Raw genomic sequence first — 19,030 nt, 5'->3', positions numbered from 1 at the left:
TAACTGTTTCTGAAGTAGATGACTTGGGTTCTGTAACATGCAATTTAGTTATTGCCTTTTGAATCACAATTTTCCTTAGCCTGGCTTTTTTGGCGTCACAGCTGTGAACTCTTAGGTATCTAATTCTCTGTATTTAATATGGATGATTTAAGGACCTTATTCTGCATTGTCATTTTTAGCACTGAAGCACTGATCTAGTTTTCATTGCCTTCTGAGGTTAGGTATTTATTATCAGACTGAGATGCTGTCAGTGTCTTTTATGTTGAGGAACATAATTCAAGTCTGGAAAACAGCATAATGTGATGCCATGCACCTTGAAGAAACCGATTACATGCTTTTGGGTGGAGTCCTGAAATTTGACAACTACATGGACTTGTTCCAAACAATTAAATGAATCTCTCTTCAGAGCATATGGTGTAGAGAACATATCATGTTTGAGAAATATGGTTGGCTTCTAATCTTGATTTTTAATTTTGCGACAGAACAATAATTTGGCACAGAATATAAACCCTTTTTTTCCCCTGTTAAATACAAATGTGTTTTCTTCAAAGATAGGAAAGAAAATCTTTTCAGGAAAATCCAGTTTTCCCTTGCATATCTCACAGATATTACTTTTTGTCTCAGCTCCTTTGAACTACAGTTGGTAATTAATGTAGCTGTTTTTATTTCCTATTGATATTAAAAGTGTGTGATGAAAATTGAAAATCCAAAGACTCAGCTATTCAAGATTTATCTGTTGGTCTATATGAAGGATCTGGCTGGTATAATTGTTACTAAAAAGATGACGCCGGAGAGAAGAGATTCATTGTTTGATACACCAGAAATGTAGCAACCTATCCGATTCTCCTGCCTGACTTGCATATTGATGTTTAATAATCCCACCAGGGTCCACGCCGGGTGGCAGAGAGGTATGGCAGGGGTTGAGCTGCACAGAGAAGCAGCAGGATCACTCTGATCCGGCTTCTGAGACATAGAATCATGGAATGCTTAGAGCTGGGAGGGACCTTAAAGATCATCGAGTTCCAACCCCCCTGCCATGGGCAGGGCCACCTCCACCAGACCAGGTTGCCCAAAGCCCCATCCAGCCTGGCCTTGAACACCTCCAGGGATGGTGCATCCACAGCTTCTCCGGGCAACCTGTTCCAGTGTCTCACCACCCTCAGAATCAAGAATTTCTTCTAATACCTAATCTAAATCTACCCTCTTTCAGTTTAAAACCATTACCCCTCGATCTGTCACTACACTCCCTGAAAAAGAGTCCCTCGCCAACTTTTCTGTAGACACCCTTTACATACTGGATGAGGGCCATAAGGTCTTCCTGGGGCTATAAGGTCTTCGTGGAGCTTTCCCTTCTCCAGGCTGAACAACCTGAACTCTCTCAGCCAATCTTCATAGGAGAGTGCTCCAGCCATCTCAGGTGAGATCCTGGATCCCACCATACCAGGAAGGATCTGCCATCAGTTTTGATGGGACATCCCTCCGTGTGCTGAGCAGTGACATTCTACCCAATGAGTAGTCAGCCAGAGAAGGACCTCTGCCTAACCCTTTATACTGTTCCTGACTCACGGACCTCTTTCGGGCAAGTCTCCGAGCCAGGCTGGGTGAGCAGAAGGCTCCTGCCCACTCGGCTGCTCAGCTCTGCTGGGCGCTGCGCCACAGCCTTCCCGAGCCAGGGTTTTTCTCTAAGGAGCTAAGGGGATTAGGCTTTTAAGGGGAAATCTAAGAGGATTGCAGATTTAAGAGATGGCCAAAGAGGCACATTCATAGCTTTTTAATTAAAAGATATTTTGGCTTGAAGGCCAGAAGGATTAAGGAATCGGTAAAACCAAGTTAAATGTCAAACCCAGGGTTAAACCACAAATTAGGCATATTTCTAATGGATCTTTAGCTTCTTTTTTTTTTTTTTTTTTTTTCCTGAGATTAAACAATCTGTAAAGCTTATTAAGGTCATTTCCTATCAATTTTCCTCTTTCACCACTCCTCCCCTCTTGCCCATATTTATGGCATTACAAATACATTTAAATCCAACACAAGAATTTGGGTGGCTGGTAGTATAAAATGGAAGAACCTTTAACAGACTATGTCACATTCACATCTTTTAAGAAAAAGCTTGTGTTTTATGAGAGCAGTAACTGAATCTACATTTTCTAAGCATAGCTCTGTTTGAATATTTAAATGGACTGGTCTTTTCTTTATTCCTTTTACATCTACTTATTTTAAATGATCCGCAGTATATGAAAGTCAAAGGGAGAAGCAAAGTATCGATCAGATTATACAAGAGAAATTCTCACAGGTCTAATGCAAAAAAAACTGTTTCTAATTTTCTCCATAAACCTCTTGTCATTATACTATTGAGTCATGTCATGTTATTTTGAAGTGAAAGTGCAGGTGTTAAGTCAAAAGAAGTAATTTTAAGTTTTTAATTATTCTACAAGTTATGCCCTACAGCATATTTTCTTAAAACTGTACCTTTTGTTGAGCACTAAACTGCATGAATTACTTATAAGTCAGGCAGATCGATATCTCAGAATGTCTTACAAATAATAATTTGATTCAGGTGGGATTTTTTTTTTCCTGTTGTTGCTGTTCATTCACCAACATTTTATTCTCATAGCGTTAATAGCAAAAATGAGCTAGTGAAAGGAAAGGTTTCTCATGGAATTAATCTGTGAGTTCAAGGACACAGCGAATAGAGGCATGCTGATACTGCCACACAGCTGTTTCCCAGCAGAGTTGAGTTGTGCCGTGGTGTCTGATGCCTTGAGTCACTGGAGATGACACATTATCTCTTACCAGTTGCACTGGACATCAGCGACAGGACCGCTGCATCTGTAGCATATTAACCATTTCCACGCTGGAGCCTCGCACCCTAGACCTGCTTTAGAGATCACTGGTGATGAAACCAGTAACAGGACAATACCTGTGCTTAACACATTAAGGGAATTTGGAAAAATGCAACAAGCTTTGTCCTTGGACATTTTCATTATTATAGAATAGTGGAGAGACTTCTGGTCAATATGCTGAACATACTGACAGGCATGTCAGGTACTCACCTAGACATGCACATATGCGCTGTTCTGAATGCAGAGTTGCGAGCTGTATGACCTGACTGAAAAACTATTTTCAATACCCAATACCTCTTCATTTGCCATCTTATTTACTACAATCTAATTTTCTCTTTGGAATGAAGGCCGCTGAAAACCTAATGAAAAATCATTTTGAATAATGTGTAACAGCTGCTAGCATCTTGACACTTGCAAAATATGAAAGGGGGATAAGTGAATATTACTGAAAATGAATATATCAGGCATAGCATTGGCAAAATTTTACAGGAAAAGTGTCCTATATATGTCAGATGTCTGTCTCTGCTTGTGATTGTGTTATATTGTGTTAAGGTAAATTTATTAGGCTATGTAAAATCATCTGCTTTGAATATCTTTTTTGTACCAGCACAGGGTTAAAAGGAAAAAAACAATCAGGAGCAGAAGAGGTAAAACACTGGCTTGGCAGTCCCTAAATCCTCTGTTTTTCTGAAGTCCAAGCAGAAGATAAAATGCAGCGTTGCATGCCTCCTTAAATTTCCACCAAGGGATTTCTGTCACGACACTGCCATGTCTTCAGTGCTGTACTGTCTGATGGCATAGTGTTTGATCCAGCACTTCCATCAACTCCCTGGAACCGGCTTCCATCCACACAGCCTCACTGCGTGCTGCGTGGCAGAGGGTAAGGCACTCGGAGCTGGGCAGGGCTCTGCTCGCTCCTTTATGACATGGTCCATATATCCAGAACAATGCTAGGTTTTACCCTGCTGTAAAAGACAGCATCTTTTGACCCCGTCTCTCCACACGCCTGAGTTTATAAAATTCTCATATCAATCCTAAAGCAAAAATATTGTCAGACCCCTTTATTTGTGAACTTCTTTGACCTTGTGGAAAGAAAACAACATCTAAAAATATGGTCATCCCCTATTTGCTGTCTCTGATGCTTTGAATAGATGGTGCAGTGAGGCTCCCTGTGTTTGCCTTTCCATTTTAACACAGAGTTAGTTCAGATTTCAGTTTACTGCTAGCAGTCAAAGGTTCTGGCATTTCAAACGCAAGTGTTCCTCCTGTTTTAGCATCAGCACTTCGCTGCGTAGTCTAAGGACATTCCACTGGGCTGAAATGCCACTGAAGTGTTGAAAAGCTTATGTTATTAATCACAGCATCGCTGTCTCAGGGGAGGGGACCCCAGGAGTTGCCTGCCCAGGCTCCATGACTTTGGAAACGCAGTGTCCAAGCAGGACAGGCTGTCTGGGCTTTGGGCCTCCATCCCTTCCAGCTTCTGGAGCAAAGGCTTCCAGCCCACCCTTCCTCGACACGGATCTTGTGAACTTAGAGTCTCTTGCCCGGGTTGTGATTTGGCGCTGCCTTGTTTTCCGAAAGAATCCCATTACCTGCCACCAACCCAGATGGTTGTGTCCCAAAAGCATTTGTCTTTTTAAGAGAAATGGTAACATGAAGGGCCTTCCCTGGGCGCCAAGTGGCTCGTCTTGCTCTCCAGTCCAGTGGGAACTCGGGAGGCTTGAATTTTCCCCCGAGCTGTGTTTGCAGTCACGTGACTCTAAGTCACTATTTAATCGGGATTACTTTAGATTTATGTTGATACAGCTGTGCAGAAATTGAACTTTGCACAGTTTCCCTTGATCAGAGTGTTACGTGAGCAGGTTAGGGTGCTGCGTGGTTCTTCCAGGATGTTTTTCTCCCTTAGCTCCTGTTACACTTTTCAAAGAATCATTCCTGCCAATATATGGGAGGGTAATCTCGTATTGATTCATCATTACAGTTTTTTTCTTTATTTTTCTCTATCTTACTTCTATATTTATAACATGATATATATAAAGTGAAAGTCATAGTACCCTCCTACTTTTTTTTTTCTTTTAATAATTTCAGCCTGTATTGATAGCTATTACTTTTGTGTTGAACTGTAACAGGCTGACTTTAGTTACAGTGAAACGACTTAATGCCAATAACATCAGTCTATAAAACAGTCAAGTAGAACAACCTAAACCACATAAAACCACCTGATTAACATTTTGTACAGCACTCTTTTCTGAAATAAAGGGACCATACTGGATTTTAACATCTGGTCCCCAACAATTCTTGCAGGGGTGATAACATTTTTTTTTTCCCTTTGCAAATGCCGGCCTTTATTTTTTTCATCAACTGTTTCATCAGGGCACAGCTGTTGCTGCAGAGCAGCGTGTATTCACGTCTGAAGTGCGGCTGATGCTCACTTCTGTTTACTTCTGCCTGACATCGTTTTGCATTGGGTACAATTCAAAAAGACAAACGTCTTCATGCAGTTTAAAAAACTATCCCATCACCATTTAGAAAACAGCCTTTTATTCTTACTTATAATAGCTACAGAAAATATGCTTCGGCACTATGTCTCCTGAACAGGAGTCTGGAGCAATTTCCCTTCTTAAAGGGATGGACAATGGAGCAGACTCCCTTTGTACGAACTTGTACTTTTAGGCATTATTTTATTATTTTTTTTTAACCAAGCCTTCAACTTTCCAGGTTGGCTGCGTTCACTTAAATTGGTCAAAAGAGCACAGTCTGCAACCATTTATGAAATGTTGTGGGTTTTATTAAAAGTACCCCAAATACCTTGTATTTTTAGATTACCAACTATGCTTAATTTCAGTTACCAATGAGAATCTTTGTGCATCAAAAAATATACTACAAAAGTCTTGATCTAAACCTTTTTGTTTTGGTCCAAACCAATAGCTGTTGTTTAACATTTAACACTGCCTTTTGAACAAGGTTTCAGTAACTGAAAGATAATAGTTTTCAAAGAGTGAGCAGTTTTCAGTATTTTGAGAGTATTTTTTTTTTAAAACTGAAACAGTGGAGAATTTTTTATATAGTTCACATTTCCCAGCCCTGCATACCTGCAGCCTGCTAATTTTTGCATGTTTCAAAATGATCATTTATGAAAAATTGAGCCTTAGTACACTGTAAATCTGTGCTATAGACAAGAGCTTTATGTTTTTGATGATTCTGATCTGGCCTTGTGCAAACATACCAAAATCCCGAATTGTGCAGTGAATTAGCATTAAGTGAACAATTCAAGCTTTTTTTTTTCTCATATGCCTAAGGCTGCAGTTTAGGTGGCAAATTCTGTTATACTTGTTTCTTCTCAGCATAGGGCAACTCATTTCCCTGCCCATTCTCTCCCCGTTTCCCACAGCCTGTCTTTAAGATGTTCAGCATGAGACGAACTAATATGACTATGGAGGGGAAAATTGAAGGAGGGGCCCCATTCCTTTAGTAACCATTTCTGCTTAGCTTTCTTCATGTTACCCAAGAATTTAATTTTATAAATACTGTAATTTAATGGTAAAAATCATTAAAGAATGGGCTTTACCTTTGAAAATATGGGTAAATGGCAGCAGTGATTAATATAAAGTTTAAAATTGGAATAGCATGCTTTTCTGTAAACGCAACCATAATTACCCAAGCTTGAAAAGGAAGACCTGAACTTTAGAACATCTACTACTTTCCTCATTTTCAATGAAAAATGAGAGCCCTCTTTTATCATCCTCCACTTACCAATATAATGAACTTTAAAACAGACAATCAAGTAAGACCTAAACCAAACTGCATTCTGGGAGTTTCTTCCTGTGATAGTCAACCCACTGCAATAATCAATAGGTTGTCAGTCAGACCTTAGATGCTCCAAGTCTCTGAGGGATAATGTCTGTTCAATGGAGACAGAAAATGTGGGGATCCTTGGGATTTTTGCTCTGACCACAGACTGACTGACTTCGTCATTGACTGCGGTGGATTCTTTTTTATTGCAGACACAGCCTGAATGCCTTGGAAGATGTAAAGGTGTTTTAACTGGCTTTTGGTCTTATTTGGAAGATAAGACTTTTTAGCCAAAATGGAGTAAGTCCTGCCTCCGATTCCACTTTCCCCAGGTAAGTCTTTGGATACCTAAACTCTCTCCTCATCTCATTAGCAGAGGAGGAGCAGCTTGGGAAGCTCCCAGTATTCTCAGTCCAGTGGTTTTCCCCAGTGTTACGGGAACTTTTTCCACTCATTTTATAGTGTAGCTAAATGTTAAGAAAGTTGTGACGTCCGCATTTAGGTATTCTGCCAGCCTAGAAGCTCAGTGTCTTCATTCCCAACCTACTGCAGTCCTTCAGCAGAAGACATTAAAGTACCTTGATAAGTATTAATTAAACTGTTGAACATGGCACATACTTTTATTCCAAAGTTACAGAACAGAAAATGAGCTATCAGTAAAATTTGCACAACGAATTCAAGTAAAAATGCCTACATGCAAAATGCTAACTACCTTAGTTGGTATTCTTCTATTGGGAGAGTTTTTAATAATGTATCTGTAAATGTTCTGGGCAGAGACAAGGGAACACTGGCAGCAATGAAAATATTTCAAAATTATATTTGATAGGGTTTCTGGTGTTTATCTGTTTATGTTTTGCTTTTGTATATAAGTATTCATCTGCTCTTTTTTTTCTGGCAATTCAAATTAATTATTTTTCATAGATTCCCAAGATGCACTACACTCCATTTATTTGTTATACTACTGACCATGATTAATGACCAACCACAGTTTGAATATCTCATTTTTAATGATCATGATAAATTGTAGCCCATCATGGCAATTTAATATGCTTATCATGCAAGATCTAAGTAAAAAAACTTAAATTATATCATAATTAGGAAGCGCATCTTAGCTGGGAAGCACAAGAATAGTTTGCCATTATAAAACTTGCAGTTCCATGCTTTCCCTGAAAGGGTTTTACAGCACATCAGCCTGGCTGTTCTGTCCTGTTCTTACGGGAATATAGGTCATGAACTCTTCCATATTGCATCTCATACTGCAGGAGGGTCTTTTTGCAAACTCTTTGATTGCAGTTTTCACCTGAACCCAATTTATGATTGATGAGGATAAGGAGAGCTCATGAAAGAGGTCAGATAAAAGAGCCTGTCAGGTAGCAAGAGGAAACTTAAAAGATTCCTCCTATGGTCTCTAGGTTATATGAGATGCATCACAGCCAGACTGCTGTTTGGCTACACCTATATACGATGTGGTGGTACCTTCCCCAGTGCCCACCATGTCCCAACTCTGTATCGTACTGAGAGCTGGTGACAAGCACCACTCCCCTTGTTTCCTCTTCTGTTTTTACATACAGGAAAGCTGTGGGCATGTGGGCTAGAGAGGAGCCGCAGCACCTCCTCACACAGGCTCCGATATGGGTGACTGAGATATCAAGCATCACCCCATCAAGTAGTCTAAACTTAGCCTCTCTGAATGTCACATCCAGTGTGACACTCTTTCATGCTTCGTTTCTTCCTACTTTGATGCCTTCCCTTGTCCCGCTGTCTTTCGTCATCCTCTGGGTGACAGTGGAAGCTGAGAGCACAGAACCATCAATCCCCGTCCAGTATCACCTGTGGGAGAGTGAATGTTTAGCAGATCCTTTGCAGTTTACCACTTGAATTTTTTTAAAAACGCCACCAAACAAAAGCAGCAATCAAAACGGTAAATTCATCTTTTTAATTTGTTTTTTTTTTTAATTACTGCTAGAACACTTATAGTTTCTCTAAATGCGTTTGTCAGATCATCTCTGATTTAGCATCTTGCACTTGGCAAAATGTTATTTTGGAATGGTCAGTGTGTAGTTCACATCTAATAACTTAATGCTCTATAATGACTCAAGAGAAGCATGATCAGCAATCAGTAAAACTGAAATTAAGTCATTCCTTGGTTACAAGGAAAAACAAGCAATTAATGGGATTATGAAAATACAGCATTAGTTTTGTCAGTAGAAGTCAACAGATGGTATTGCTTTAAGACTGGTCTCTTGCTGTCTCTGCTCTTGATGGGGCCAATAAAAGAAAAATTGTATTACTCCTTCATCACCGAAGAGGTGGATTCTGTGAAGTGTTGATGGTAAGAAGCAGAAAAGTTGTACCTCACTGCTGTCTCTGCCAAAACAGAGGTCTATCAGGGTAAGCTTTTCTTGATTTAATAGAGTCAGTACACTTTGATGCCTAAGAAAGGGATGACAAATTGCCGAAGTCCTCTAAAAGCCTCTTATTAAAAGTGGGACTTGACAGAATATTTTACAATAGACATGATTTAATCACACCACCCCCCCCATAATTTTACAAAGAATATTTTAAATATTAAAAATGGCTTTGTCAATGGAGATAGCAACATCATCTTATGCAATGAGATGCAGAGTGATCAAAACTCATTTAAGATATATATATATTTTTAAAGACTAATTTATGGGGTCATTTATAAAATATTCAACTTCAATGCCATCAATGTTGTCTTAATGTTTTGTAATCCTAATGTTGAATTTGCACTGCTCTTAGAACTTTAATTACAAAGCTAAATTGTACTAATATCCATTAGGTACCTCCTAATTGAAGCTACATCATATGTCTGATGTGGCAGTACTAATTGGTATAATTAAATTCTAATATGCATCAGTAGACTATTAAAAGGAGAGTTAAGAACAGAGGAAGGAATAAGCAAGTTTGTGAAACTTCTCATATCTAAAGTATTCCTGTAATGAGAAAGAATGCTGATTGTACTTCTTGGCCATTTTATTTTAATTACTATATGCAAAATGTACTGATGTTTCACTGACTGAAATTCACTTTTTCTGAAGCCTTATATCAGCATTTTTACTAATAATGTATTGAAAGCTCCTGTTATTTATTGTACTTTCCTTATGTATTAAGTGTCCCTAAGATGTTTGGGATTAATCTTAAACTGTGATTTGTCCAGCAAGGCTTGGCTTTAGACTTACTGACAGTTTGCTGTACTGTTTCTGGGGTGACTCAAATGATTCTTTTCATAGCAATTTACCACATTTCTGAAGCATGTCGCCTTTTACCACTACAGTTGAGAAATCAGAATGTCCAGCACTCAGAGCCGCATATGAAAATCTTCAAAAGCCTGGGATTGGCAGATTTTGCACATATCTCAGAAGGTGGAGGATTGGGCTTCAGTTTCCTGAGTTTGCGGGCAGGAAATATCACTGCTCAGGGAAACCACTCTGCTTCCTTCTGAGGTACAGCTGGGAGTTCAGCTGGGGGCAGGACACCAACACCAGTGCCACCAGGTGAGAATTCAGATTTTTCTAGCAGCCTTTATTCATCAGCATTCCTACAATCTAGCTCCAGAACAGCAGCTCCATTTGAATTCCTCAAGAGCTGCATATAATTAAAGGGCTGCTCCTTGGCATACAGTTTTTATAAGCAAAAATACCGTATCAACTCACACACAAGACATGTATGTACTAAGCACTGAGTTTATGAAAACTAAATTAATTCTACTACTTAGTCAGATCCTTCAGATAGTAAACACTGTAGTAATCGAGGTATGTAGCCTGCAATTTGCTTGCTGGCTAATGTTTTTCTCAGAAAGAAATTCTTCGGTCTTACAGATGGGCTAGGTTCCTTAGCCAGATACAGCAGACATTTCTTGTCTCCTCCTTATGGTAAACCACATAAGGATCTGGTTTATGTTCTTCTCTTAATATGATAATCAGACGTTTGGTGTCAATTAGGCATTCTTTTTATTTTGTTTTTGAGGCTGTTTCACCTTTTTCCTTTATAAATGAGCCAGGATACTAGTACATCTTTGTCACTTAGCAACCATTTTTGAAAGTGAAGATTATTATTTTTTTTAATCTTTGGTATTACTTGTAACAAGGCTAGTTCTAACTACAGATATGTTCTTTTCAACTGATCCTTTAATTTCATAGTTCTAACTACAATTGCATAGACTGAATTTTATTTTGAGAATTAGTCTTTTAGAGACTGTATTCTAGGTCTAGAAATCTTTACTGATTTTTGTATCTTTAGATACAATTTCCCACAAAATTTAATAACTATCTAACAACTTCAGAATTGTCCAGGAAGGCCTTAAAATAGCCAAGCAGAACTTCTATACACAGTATCTGGAGGAATAAGAGATTTCAGCTTTGAATTGGACACAAGAATGGATTAGCTTTCAGGATTTTAAATGAAGCAACACGCAGCAGGAAGGCCCAATCAATGAGTTGTTTAATCAACTGGAGAAGTAGTGATGAATACCAGGGATTCTGTCACTAACTTACATCATTATTAGTACTTTTTTATTTTATTTTACTTTTTACTAAGTATGGAGGATTTTGTGATATTTTCCTTTAAAATTACTTCTTTCCAGGCCACAGAGTTCCTTCTGTGTTGGGTAGTGAAATCAGAAGGAATAGTGTATTAATGATAAATAATGAAGGAGAAGAATTTGGGATGTTAACTTCTGAAAATTTTCCTCTCCTACTATTTATAATCCTGTTTCCATTTCTCTAACACTGCCTATCATTTGAAAATGATATTTTGTTCTTTTATTTTCACTTCTCTTTCACTTCTATTATTTTTCTCCTTTTTATTTTCTATTTATTTTCTATTGTTAAAAATTTTACAGTTTTTCCTTTTCAATCAAGATGAAATGGGAAAACCCATGTTTTTTCTTGCATATTAAATCAAAATAAATAGCCACAAAAATGGCAATGGGTTCAGCAACGTGGAAGATAATACAAAGGCAAAATTATTATAATAATGGCAGATTTAATAATTGAAATGCCAGAAACAGGGAAATCATAGGCCTGCTGAAAATTAGAGAATCTAAACTATTATTCTGCTGATCATTTTTCCACAGTGTATAAAAATATGTCATATGTCCAGCAACCACACCTGATAAGCATATAGTTTTTGCTTCTGTCTGCATCAGGATTTCTTTTGTAGAATTGTTACTGATACTTTAATGAAAATGCAGTTTTAAAATCCCAGTTGAGATTCCAGGTCCATATGAAATGGCAGCAGGAAAATAATAAAAGTAAAATTGATATGATTAATGAATGAAAGACTCTAGCACATTTTCCTCTTTCATTTGGTGGTTACTGTAGCTAATAGCATAAGACCACTAAATTGAGACTTTATGCTTTCTGACATTTTTTCAGAAGTTCTCTATACTTTAAATATTATGAACATGTTAACATAAATGAAAAATTAGTATCTTTAATAGAAATATAATGCTATAACCAGATGTATTTAGCCCTAGCCTCAGTCACTATTTTAACAGAAGAATTCCAAGGTCAACTCTAACACTGTCCCCTGATCTTCATTGGCCTCTTCTCCCCTTGACGTAAGGCAACCCAGAGAAACAAGACTGTTCAGGAAGGTCTATGTTGAGGGCATTCTGACATATCATGTGTGGCTTTGGGAAGTAACAGCAGAAATACTATAAACCTGTTGCCTCCGACACGAGGTAAAAAGTGGAAAATTCTGTGTATGCCTGATCAGAATTTAGTTTCTTCAGCTCCAACTTAGTACTGTAAGATGCATTTTGCAGAATGATTGTGTATTAAGATTCAGTTGAATTTTAGTATTTTCAAAATTGTAACCATCCTCCTTTAAATATTCATTGTATTAAGTGATGTTCAAAGAGTGGCACCGGCTGTTCCAAACCTTCTCAAGGTTGAACCTCCCTAACTTGGATCATTTGCTAGATACCTTTGGTCAGCCCACAGTGAAAGAGAAAAGGAACTGTGTGGGATGAACAGCAGGACTGTTGGATTTGTCTTTTCACAGCTTATTGTGCAGGCATTGCATGTTTCTGTGATTGGTTATATGGGGAACAACTGCAAGAGAGTCAGGTTGATGCTTTCCTGAGAGCAGCTGAAGATGTTCTGGCTGGAGAAATACTGTAGAGTTCACTGGAGTCACTGAGAAAAACTGGGAGAGAAAGATAGTAAGTTGAGATCCTGCAGCAGGATTGTGTGCTGTTGAACAACTGAGTTGAGTGGTCCCCAGTGCCAAACCTGGCAGAAGATGGGTAGAAGGAATGAGACTTGTAGAGATGTAGAGAAAGTTGTGTAGGGTTTGCTCTGTTCAGAATGCCTCTGAAAGTATTTAGTAAAGCAGAAAACAAGTCCTACTTTACAAGGGAATGACTGGTAGGGGAAAGATTTGTTTTCAGTTTTCTTTAGTAGTCTCCTGTCTAACAGATTTTGAGCTTTCTGTGCTTAAAGAGCCTGTGTTGATCTGGTTTCTTATTTCTTTCTGTAATTGGAATAAACAACAACCAATTTTAAATTTTTGAAGTCTTTTGGCACCTCTCCTTCCAAAAGATGTTCTACCTCAAAACTTCTGCCAACTCAGAATCTCACCAGAGTAAAATCTGAAGAATTTACAAACTAACAGTAACTCCCCAGAAGATCATTGTTTATCAGATTTTCCTTGCCTGAGGTCTTCCTTGTAAAAAGAAATTTTAAAAGTGCTCATTTTTCTGTTATCCTTTTATTAGCAGATTGCTGAAAACAAGCTTTAAAAGTAATTAGGCAAAGTCACTAATTGATGATTTGAACATCAGGTAAAACAACCTCCCTCTTCTCTTGGAACTCCTTATTCAGCCTTAAATGGTGACTGCTGAATTTAGGTATGTGACAGTGCAAGACATGTAACATTTAGTTAGTCCTGCTAAAAAGCTGCCCACCCCATTCAAAAGGGTTCATAGGATGCCTCGGAGCACAAATATTAGATGCTGGAGGGAAGTGAAATGAAGCTGTTTATGTACAAGGGTGTGGATGGATCACATCACTTTCAAATATTCATGAATGAACTATGTTTGGTTAATTCCAGAGGAGTAAAAATAAGTGGTTTTATTCATCTTTTCATCATTTCCCATTATACTCTCATTATGTGGAAGCCAATTGCTTTTATGTCTTTTTATTATTTTTTTTTTTTAAATTTCTTTTATTGCAGGAGGAGTTCTAGAGCCCCTGCAAGCGGCTGGGCTGCTGTTAAATTTAATGGGCTCCAGCTGTGCAAGGGTATTGTCAGGAAGAAAGAACAAAAACCCCTGGAAGAATAAACAGGAAAACAGGATACTTTTCATGGGTTATTTGTTTATTGGGAGGATGTATCATTGAAGTGATATATACGTGTGGGTTTTTTTAAGAAGCACTGAAAGCATACTTAGTTATGTATGCATGCAATATATTTTTGTTAAACTGAGACACTACAGTGATGCGATAAAAGATCTACGATGGAGTGACTGTTAAGTTGCATATCCTTTCCCACATTCCTTGTCTGAAAGGGAATTCAGCATCATGTTTCCCTACACATTAGCCAACTCGCTTTGAGAAACTGGCTGCCAACAGAAAGACCTTCAGCCCCTATCCATGGAGCAACAAGCAATCTCCTCCCCTGCTCTTGCTGCCACCACCACCTCTTATTTGCTTCTCTGTGTGCCCAGAGCTGCACCACTGGCCACACCGTGGCAGCCCCGCTGGATACCTGAAGGGCAGAGACCAGCTTCTGTCGCTCCCTGCGCTACCCTGTGTCTTCATTTCTGAGATATTTTAGGAGTGGGGAAAAATGATTCGGCTACTGCTGCTATTGTGTCCCCCTTTCCTGCTCCCTTCCCTATGGACCTGCCTGTTGCATTCTCCAGCGGTGTTTTGGTGAGGCTGCTGTTTGAAATCTGAAATTTGTGTTACATACTGATGTGCCTAGCTCCAGACACTGAAAATCTGATGCTTTAAGGGAAGGTACTGATTGCCAATCTTCTGAAAAATCAGACTCTTCCTACCCTTTCAATAATGACCCAAAATGTAAGCTACTTTCCTACTGCCTCCTCTCTAAACGTGATTCGTTTCTTCTACCTTACTGATTGAATAAGCTGATCCTGCACAAGCTGAATATGATTGAGAGAATAATGGCCTAATTGAGTGTTCCTTGTTTACAAGTTAACTTGGAAATACCATGAGATATATATCTTTGATTTTTTTTTCCTTTTTTTTTTTTTTCAGACAACCACTGTTCCATTCGAAGGGAGAGGTTTAAGTTGTTGAAGTGAAATATGGAAAGCAAAGCTCCCGTGGAGCACTCTGCCACCAGAAGCAGTTCCCATACCGGTTGGAAAGCGGCATTGCGAGACAGAATTGGGCCATTTGGTAGACTGGGAGTGTTTTCTCCCTGCTGCTGGGCAAGGCCAAATATACACTTCTGCACCTCTGCTTCATCAGGTACTTCAGGTCATGAGTTAGAGCCATTACACTCATGTACCCACATATGACATTCCCAGGCTGGTATCTGGTGTTTTGCACTGGACGACATCGTTGTATCCACTGTCATTTTCCCCCCTACATTTTTTGTATTCTACGTTTGTTCCAGTGTAAAAACACTGCATTAATGAGATATGAGACTAACACTAGCAAGCACATTAAACTTATATTTAAAAATTGATTTTGCCTGGAATTATAAATATCTAGTGCATTAACCAAAGTAACCACAAATTTCTTTTAACTATTATCTTTTGTGTGTAATGATGTGACTTTGAATTTACTTTTTAAGAAATACCCATCATGAATACAAAATATTCATCTTCAAACATCATCATAAAAAGATCCATTATTTCACTATGTTTTCTGTCTTTCAGCTCTGCTTTCCGGTTATTTTTAATGCTTAATCCATCATTTCGTGACCTTCACCATGGGAAAGGTAAATGTAAATCTTTCCAATAGTAAAGCTACAAATGGAATGGAAAAGAAAACTGTTTTGTTTTGACAGAAATGCTAAAAATTAAAACATAGAATGCAAGGGTAAAACTCTGCTCTTTAGAGGACTGTCTGCAGACTTCATAGTAATTATTCATTATATACAGTTACATTTGAGGATAGGCAAACAATACCACCTTCAGCTTTTTAAACTGTGTCAAGGGAAAGGTTGCAAACCTATATAAAATTTGTGATTTATTGTTTTTTCTACATTTTTAATATAATGGGTTTGTTTTGTTTTTTTAACACCTGCAGAAGCCGATGATTGCCAGGGTGCAAGGAGGGAGCAGAAAAGACCCTTTATCTTCTCAACAATCCACCTCAACAGTCTCAACAAGATGAAGCACTACTCCATTTTGCTGTGTTCATCTTTTGGCTCCATACTGCCTTTGGTAATTGTGTTTGTTGTTGTTTTTTCTCTCCTCTCCCTGCTTTGCAAGGTGAGAAATGGTGAATGTCTTTTTGTTGCCTCTGACTCTGACTGGTGAAGCCCATTTCATTAGCCCTGTCCTGTCAGGAACCAGAAATGTGGAACTGAAAACGGGTGAGTGGGCCTGCAAGAGAGTTTGCAAGGGCTGATTATTTGTTGTTTGGATCTCTAAATCGACACAGGCTCTGTATTTCATTCCCACCCATACCTTAACTCTTGTTGGCAACTGAAGTGGCTAAATTTGGGATATAAGTGAGATGTTACTCATCTAGCAAGCTGGTAAACAGCTGTTTGCCCTTTCCCCTTTTGCCTGGCATCCACGGAACGTGACATAATTAAGAATATATTGTTGGCAGATTTTGTCTGGTTGCTGGACTTCTAAATGGAGTGGCTTGACCACTGCCCAGTGAAGGGGCATGCCTCTATGACTTGCGCAGCTTTATTGCAGTAGAAGTGGTAGAACATGCACATGGTTTTCAGACTGAAGCTCTTCTCATTTTTGGTGTGAGCTGGATACTGTTTTTTTCATCACAGACCTTGGCCAATGAGTGTTAGAAAGGATTCGGTCCCCACACTCATACTCTAGTCATTAGTGATGGTGAGTGACACTTGAAAGCAATGTTGCATCAACATTGCTGTGTTAGTAGTAGTTATTGCCCCAATTAGATAATACTTTCTAAATTATTTCTAATTGGACATAATTTATTTTTTTTGTACACATGAAAAAGAAAAGATTATATGGTTTTTCAGATCAAATCTAAGATGGCACAATATTACTTTATTTTGGACCTGTCAGAAATGTTTCCTTCTGGCTTTGCTTTAGTGTTTATAACTCTGGTTCCTTTGCCAGTCAGTACCTCTGTTGGTCTCTGAAGGAGTGTGACCCATATCCCATTCACTCACAGCCGACTTATTTCACTGAAACTGCCTCAGGTGCAGGGATCTTTCTAACTTTGTGCTTAGCTTTGTCGAGCACTCACGGAATCATACCAGACCTTAAACATAAATAAGGAATTATTCTTTGTTCCTATTATGCTTGATTTTGTTCTTATCTTCAATTTGTTGAATTAGTAGCAGTTATTCCAAATAGGGAAACTGATAGAAAACTGGTAAAAGTTAGAAGCCTGTTGCCTTTTTGTGTATGTGTTTGAGTGGCGTTAATATACAACAAGGGACGTGTTTCTCAGCAAGCTTGCTGTATAAAAGGAATTCTCTTCGACTAACAGGAATAACTTCATCTAGTTTTAGATGTGTGAAGATGCTGATGTCTTAGATGAAATTCTGTCAGACTAGTGTACTGAATTCAGGCTGAGAATATAGAATATAAATTTTGTTTTACATGAGACCAAAGAAATTGCATCGTGAAAGTCAACAGGGTGTTGTCACTGAGGTTTAAATGGTGTGCATTGCTTTTGAAGCCAGGGAAAATAGGAAAACAGTTGCAGTACTAGTTGGATAGTGGCCATTATCTGTAACATCTTTACAGAAATGTTCATTCTGATATTCACTCTTTTTTCCCAGAGGACAGAACATGGCCTTTGTGGAAGCTCATGTCACGAGTGATGTTATAGAAGGCTTTCTAGAACCTGTCCTTTGATTCTTACGCGTTCTCATTTTAGCATATTAATTTGATTGCATGGAGAAAGTATCTATATATTTTCAGAAGTCTCTGCTTAATATAATAAGTGGGTTTTGCTTTATGTTTTCTATTTTTTTACACTGCCCTAAAATGTCACTTGCCATAACAGCAAATTCCACTTTAAGTATCTATTTCTTTAATTATTTTCCTTTTCATTCCCTGGATATACACCACCTCTCTTTTTCTCTGAGGACTGTCCCTGGTGGAAATAAGATGACACTGTGATTTGCTTCAGGTGGAAATTAGATGATATCATGTTTTTTGCCACTCATACGGGTTCAGAATAGGAGTTAATCACTCTCATATCATCTCTGAAATAACAGTAGGAAATCTGAAATTCCAAAATAGTTATGTATTAATAAAATTAAAAGAGAGAAGGCGGGGGGAGGAGAGCGAGGTTTAAACGAGTATTTTATGACTCTTCACTGAAGCTAGTAGTCTGAAAGAGGAGGAAAACAAGAAATCAGGTAACTGTCAAATAGAGACTTCAGATAGAAAATTAGAATAGTCACAACTGTTTTAGCCTAGTAGGAAAAAAAAAACCCAAAACATATAAGCGCTTAGAGTACAAGTCCATTTCCAACTACACAGTTAGTTAGGTATGTAAAGTTCTGCTACTTCCTATACTCAGTATTTTCTCCATTTGTTGAAACCAAATAGCTTGTAATATAGGAAGGCCTAGCTAAAAATTATTTGAATTAATCTGTTTTAGCTCACATGGAATTATATTAGGTGTGCTTACAGAACCATTGATAATATCTCAGCTATTGGAGAAATAACTGCTCAAATTTTGAATGTTCCATCTTCATTTGCCATACTACTGCAGTATTAGCTCCTATATGCAACAATTTTCAAATAACAAACAGATTTGGGATTCCTTAATTAGGCGTTTCTGTATGAGATTTTTAAGAGGACGAACCAGTTGTTGTTTTTGAACTTCCTAGTATACCAAGAGCACTGTTTCTTGCCCAAGAGTTTTTGTACAGAACCGTGGCCTATGATGGTCTACGTTTTAGATAACAATTTAGCGATACTGAGCACTCATTGGGCAGTAGAAGTCTTCAAGTGCAAGTGGCTGAAGAAGGCACCAAACTTTGATAGGCGCTCTCCATGTTTAGCCAGATGCTTAAAAACCAGGGCAGGTGATGCTCAGTGTTGTATCTGTAAGCTCTTTTTACATTAGGGCCTTTAGTCCATATATCCTACATTTGTGAGTCTGTAAGCTTGTATGGGAGACATGGGTTCTTGCACATCATCTCACAAATAGGCTTTTTCTTCCTGAAATACATTTAATGGTTCGTTTTCTTGTGTCTGAAATAACGGACGG

This window comes from Calidris pugnax, unplaced genomic scaffold (genome assembly GCF_001431845.1).
Source record: "Calidris pugnax isolate Ruff unplaced genomic scaffold, ASM143184v1 scaffold42, whole genome shotgun sequence".
Taxonomy (NCBI): domain Eukaryota; kingdom Metazoa; phylum Chordata; class Aves; order Charadriiformes; family Scolopacidae; genus Calidris; species Calidris pugnax.
The sequence above is the reverse complement of the archived record's forward strand: the minus strand, read 5'-3'. Positions refer to the sequence as shown.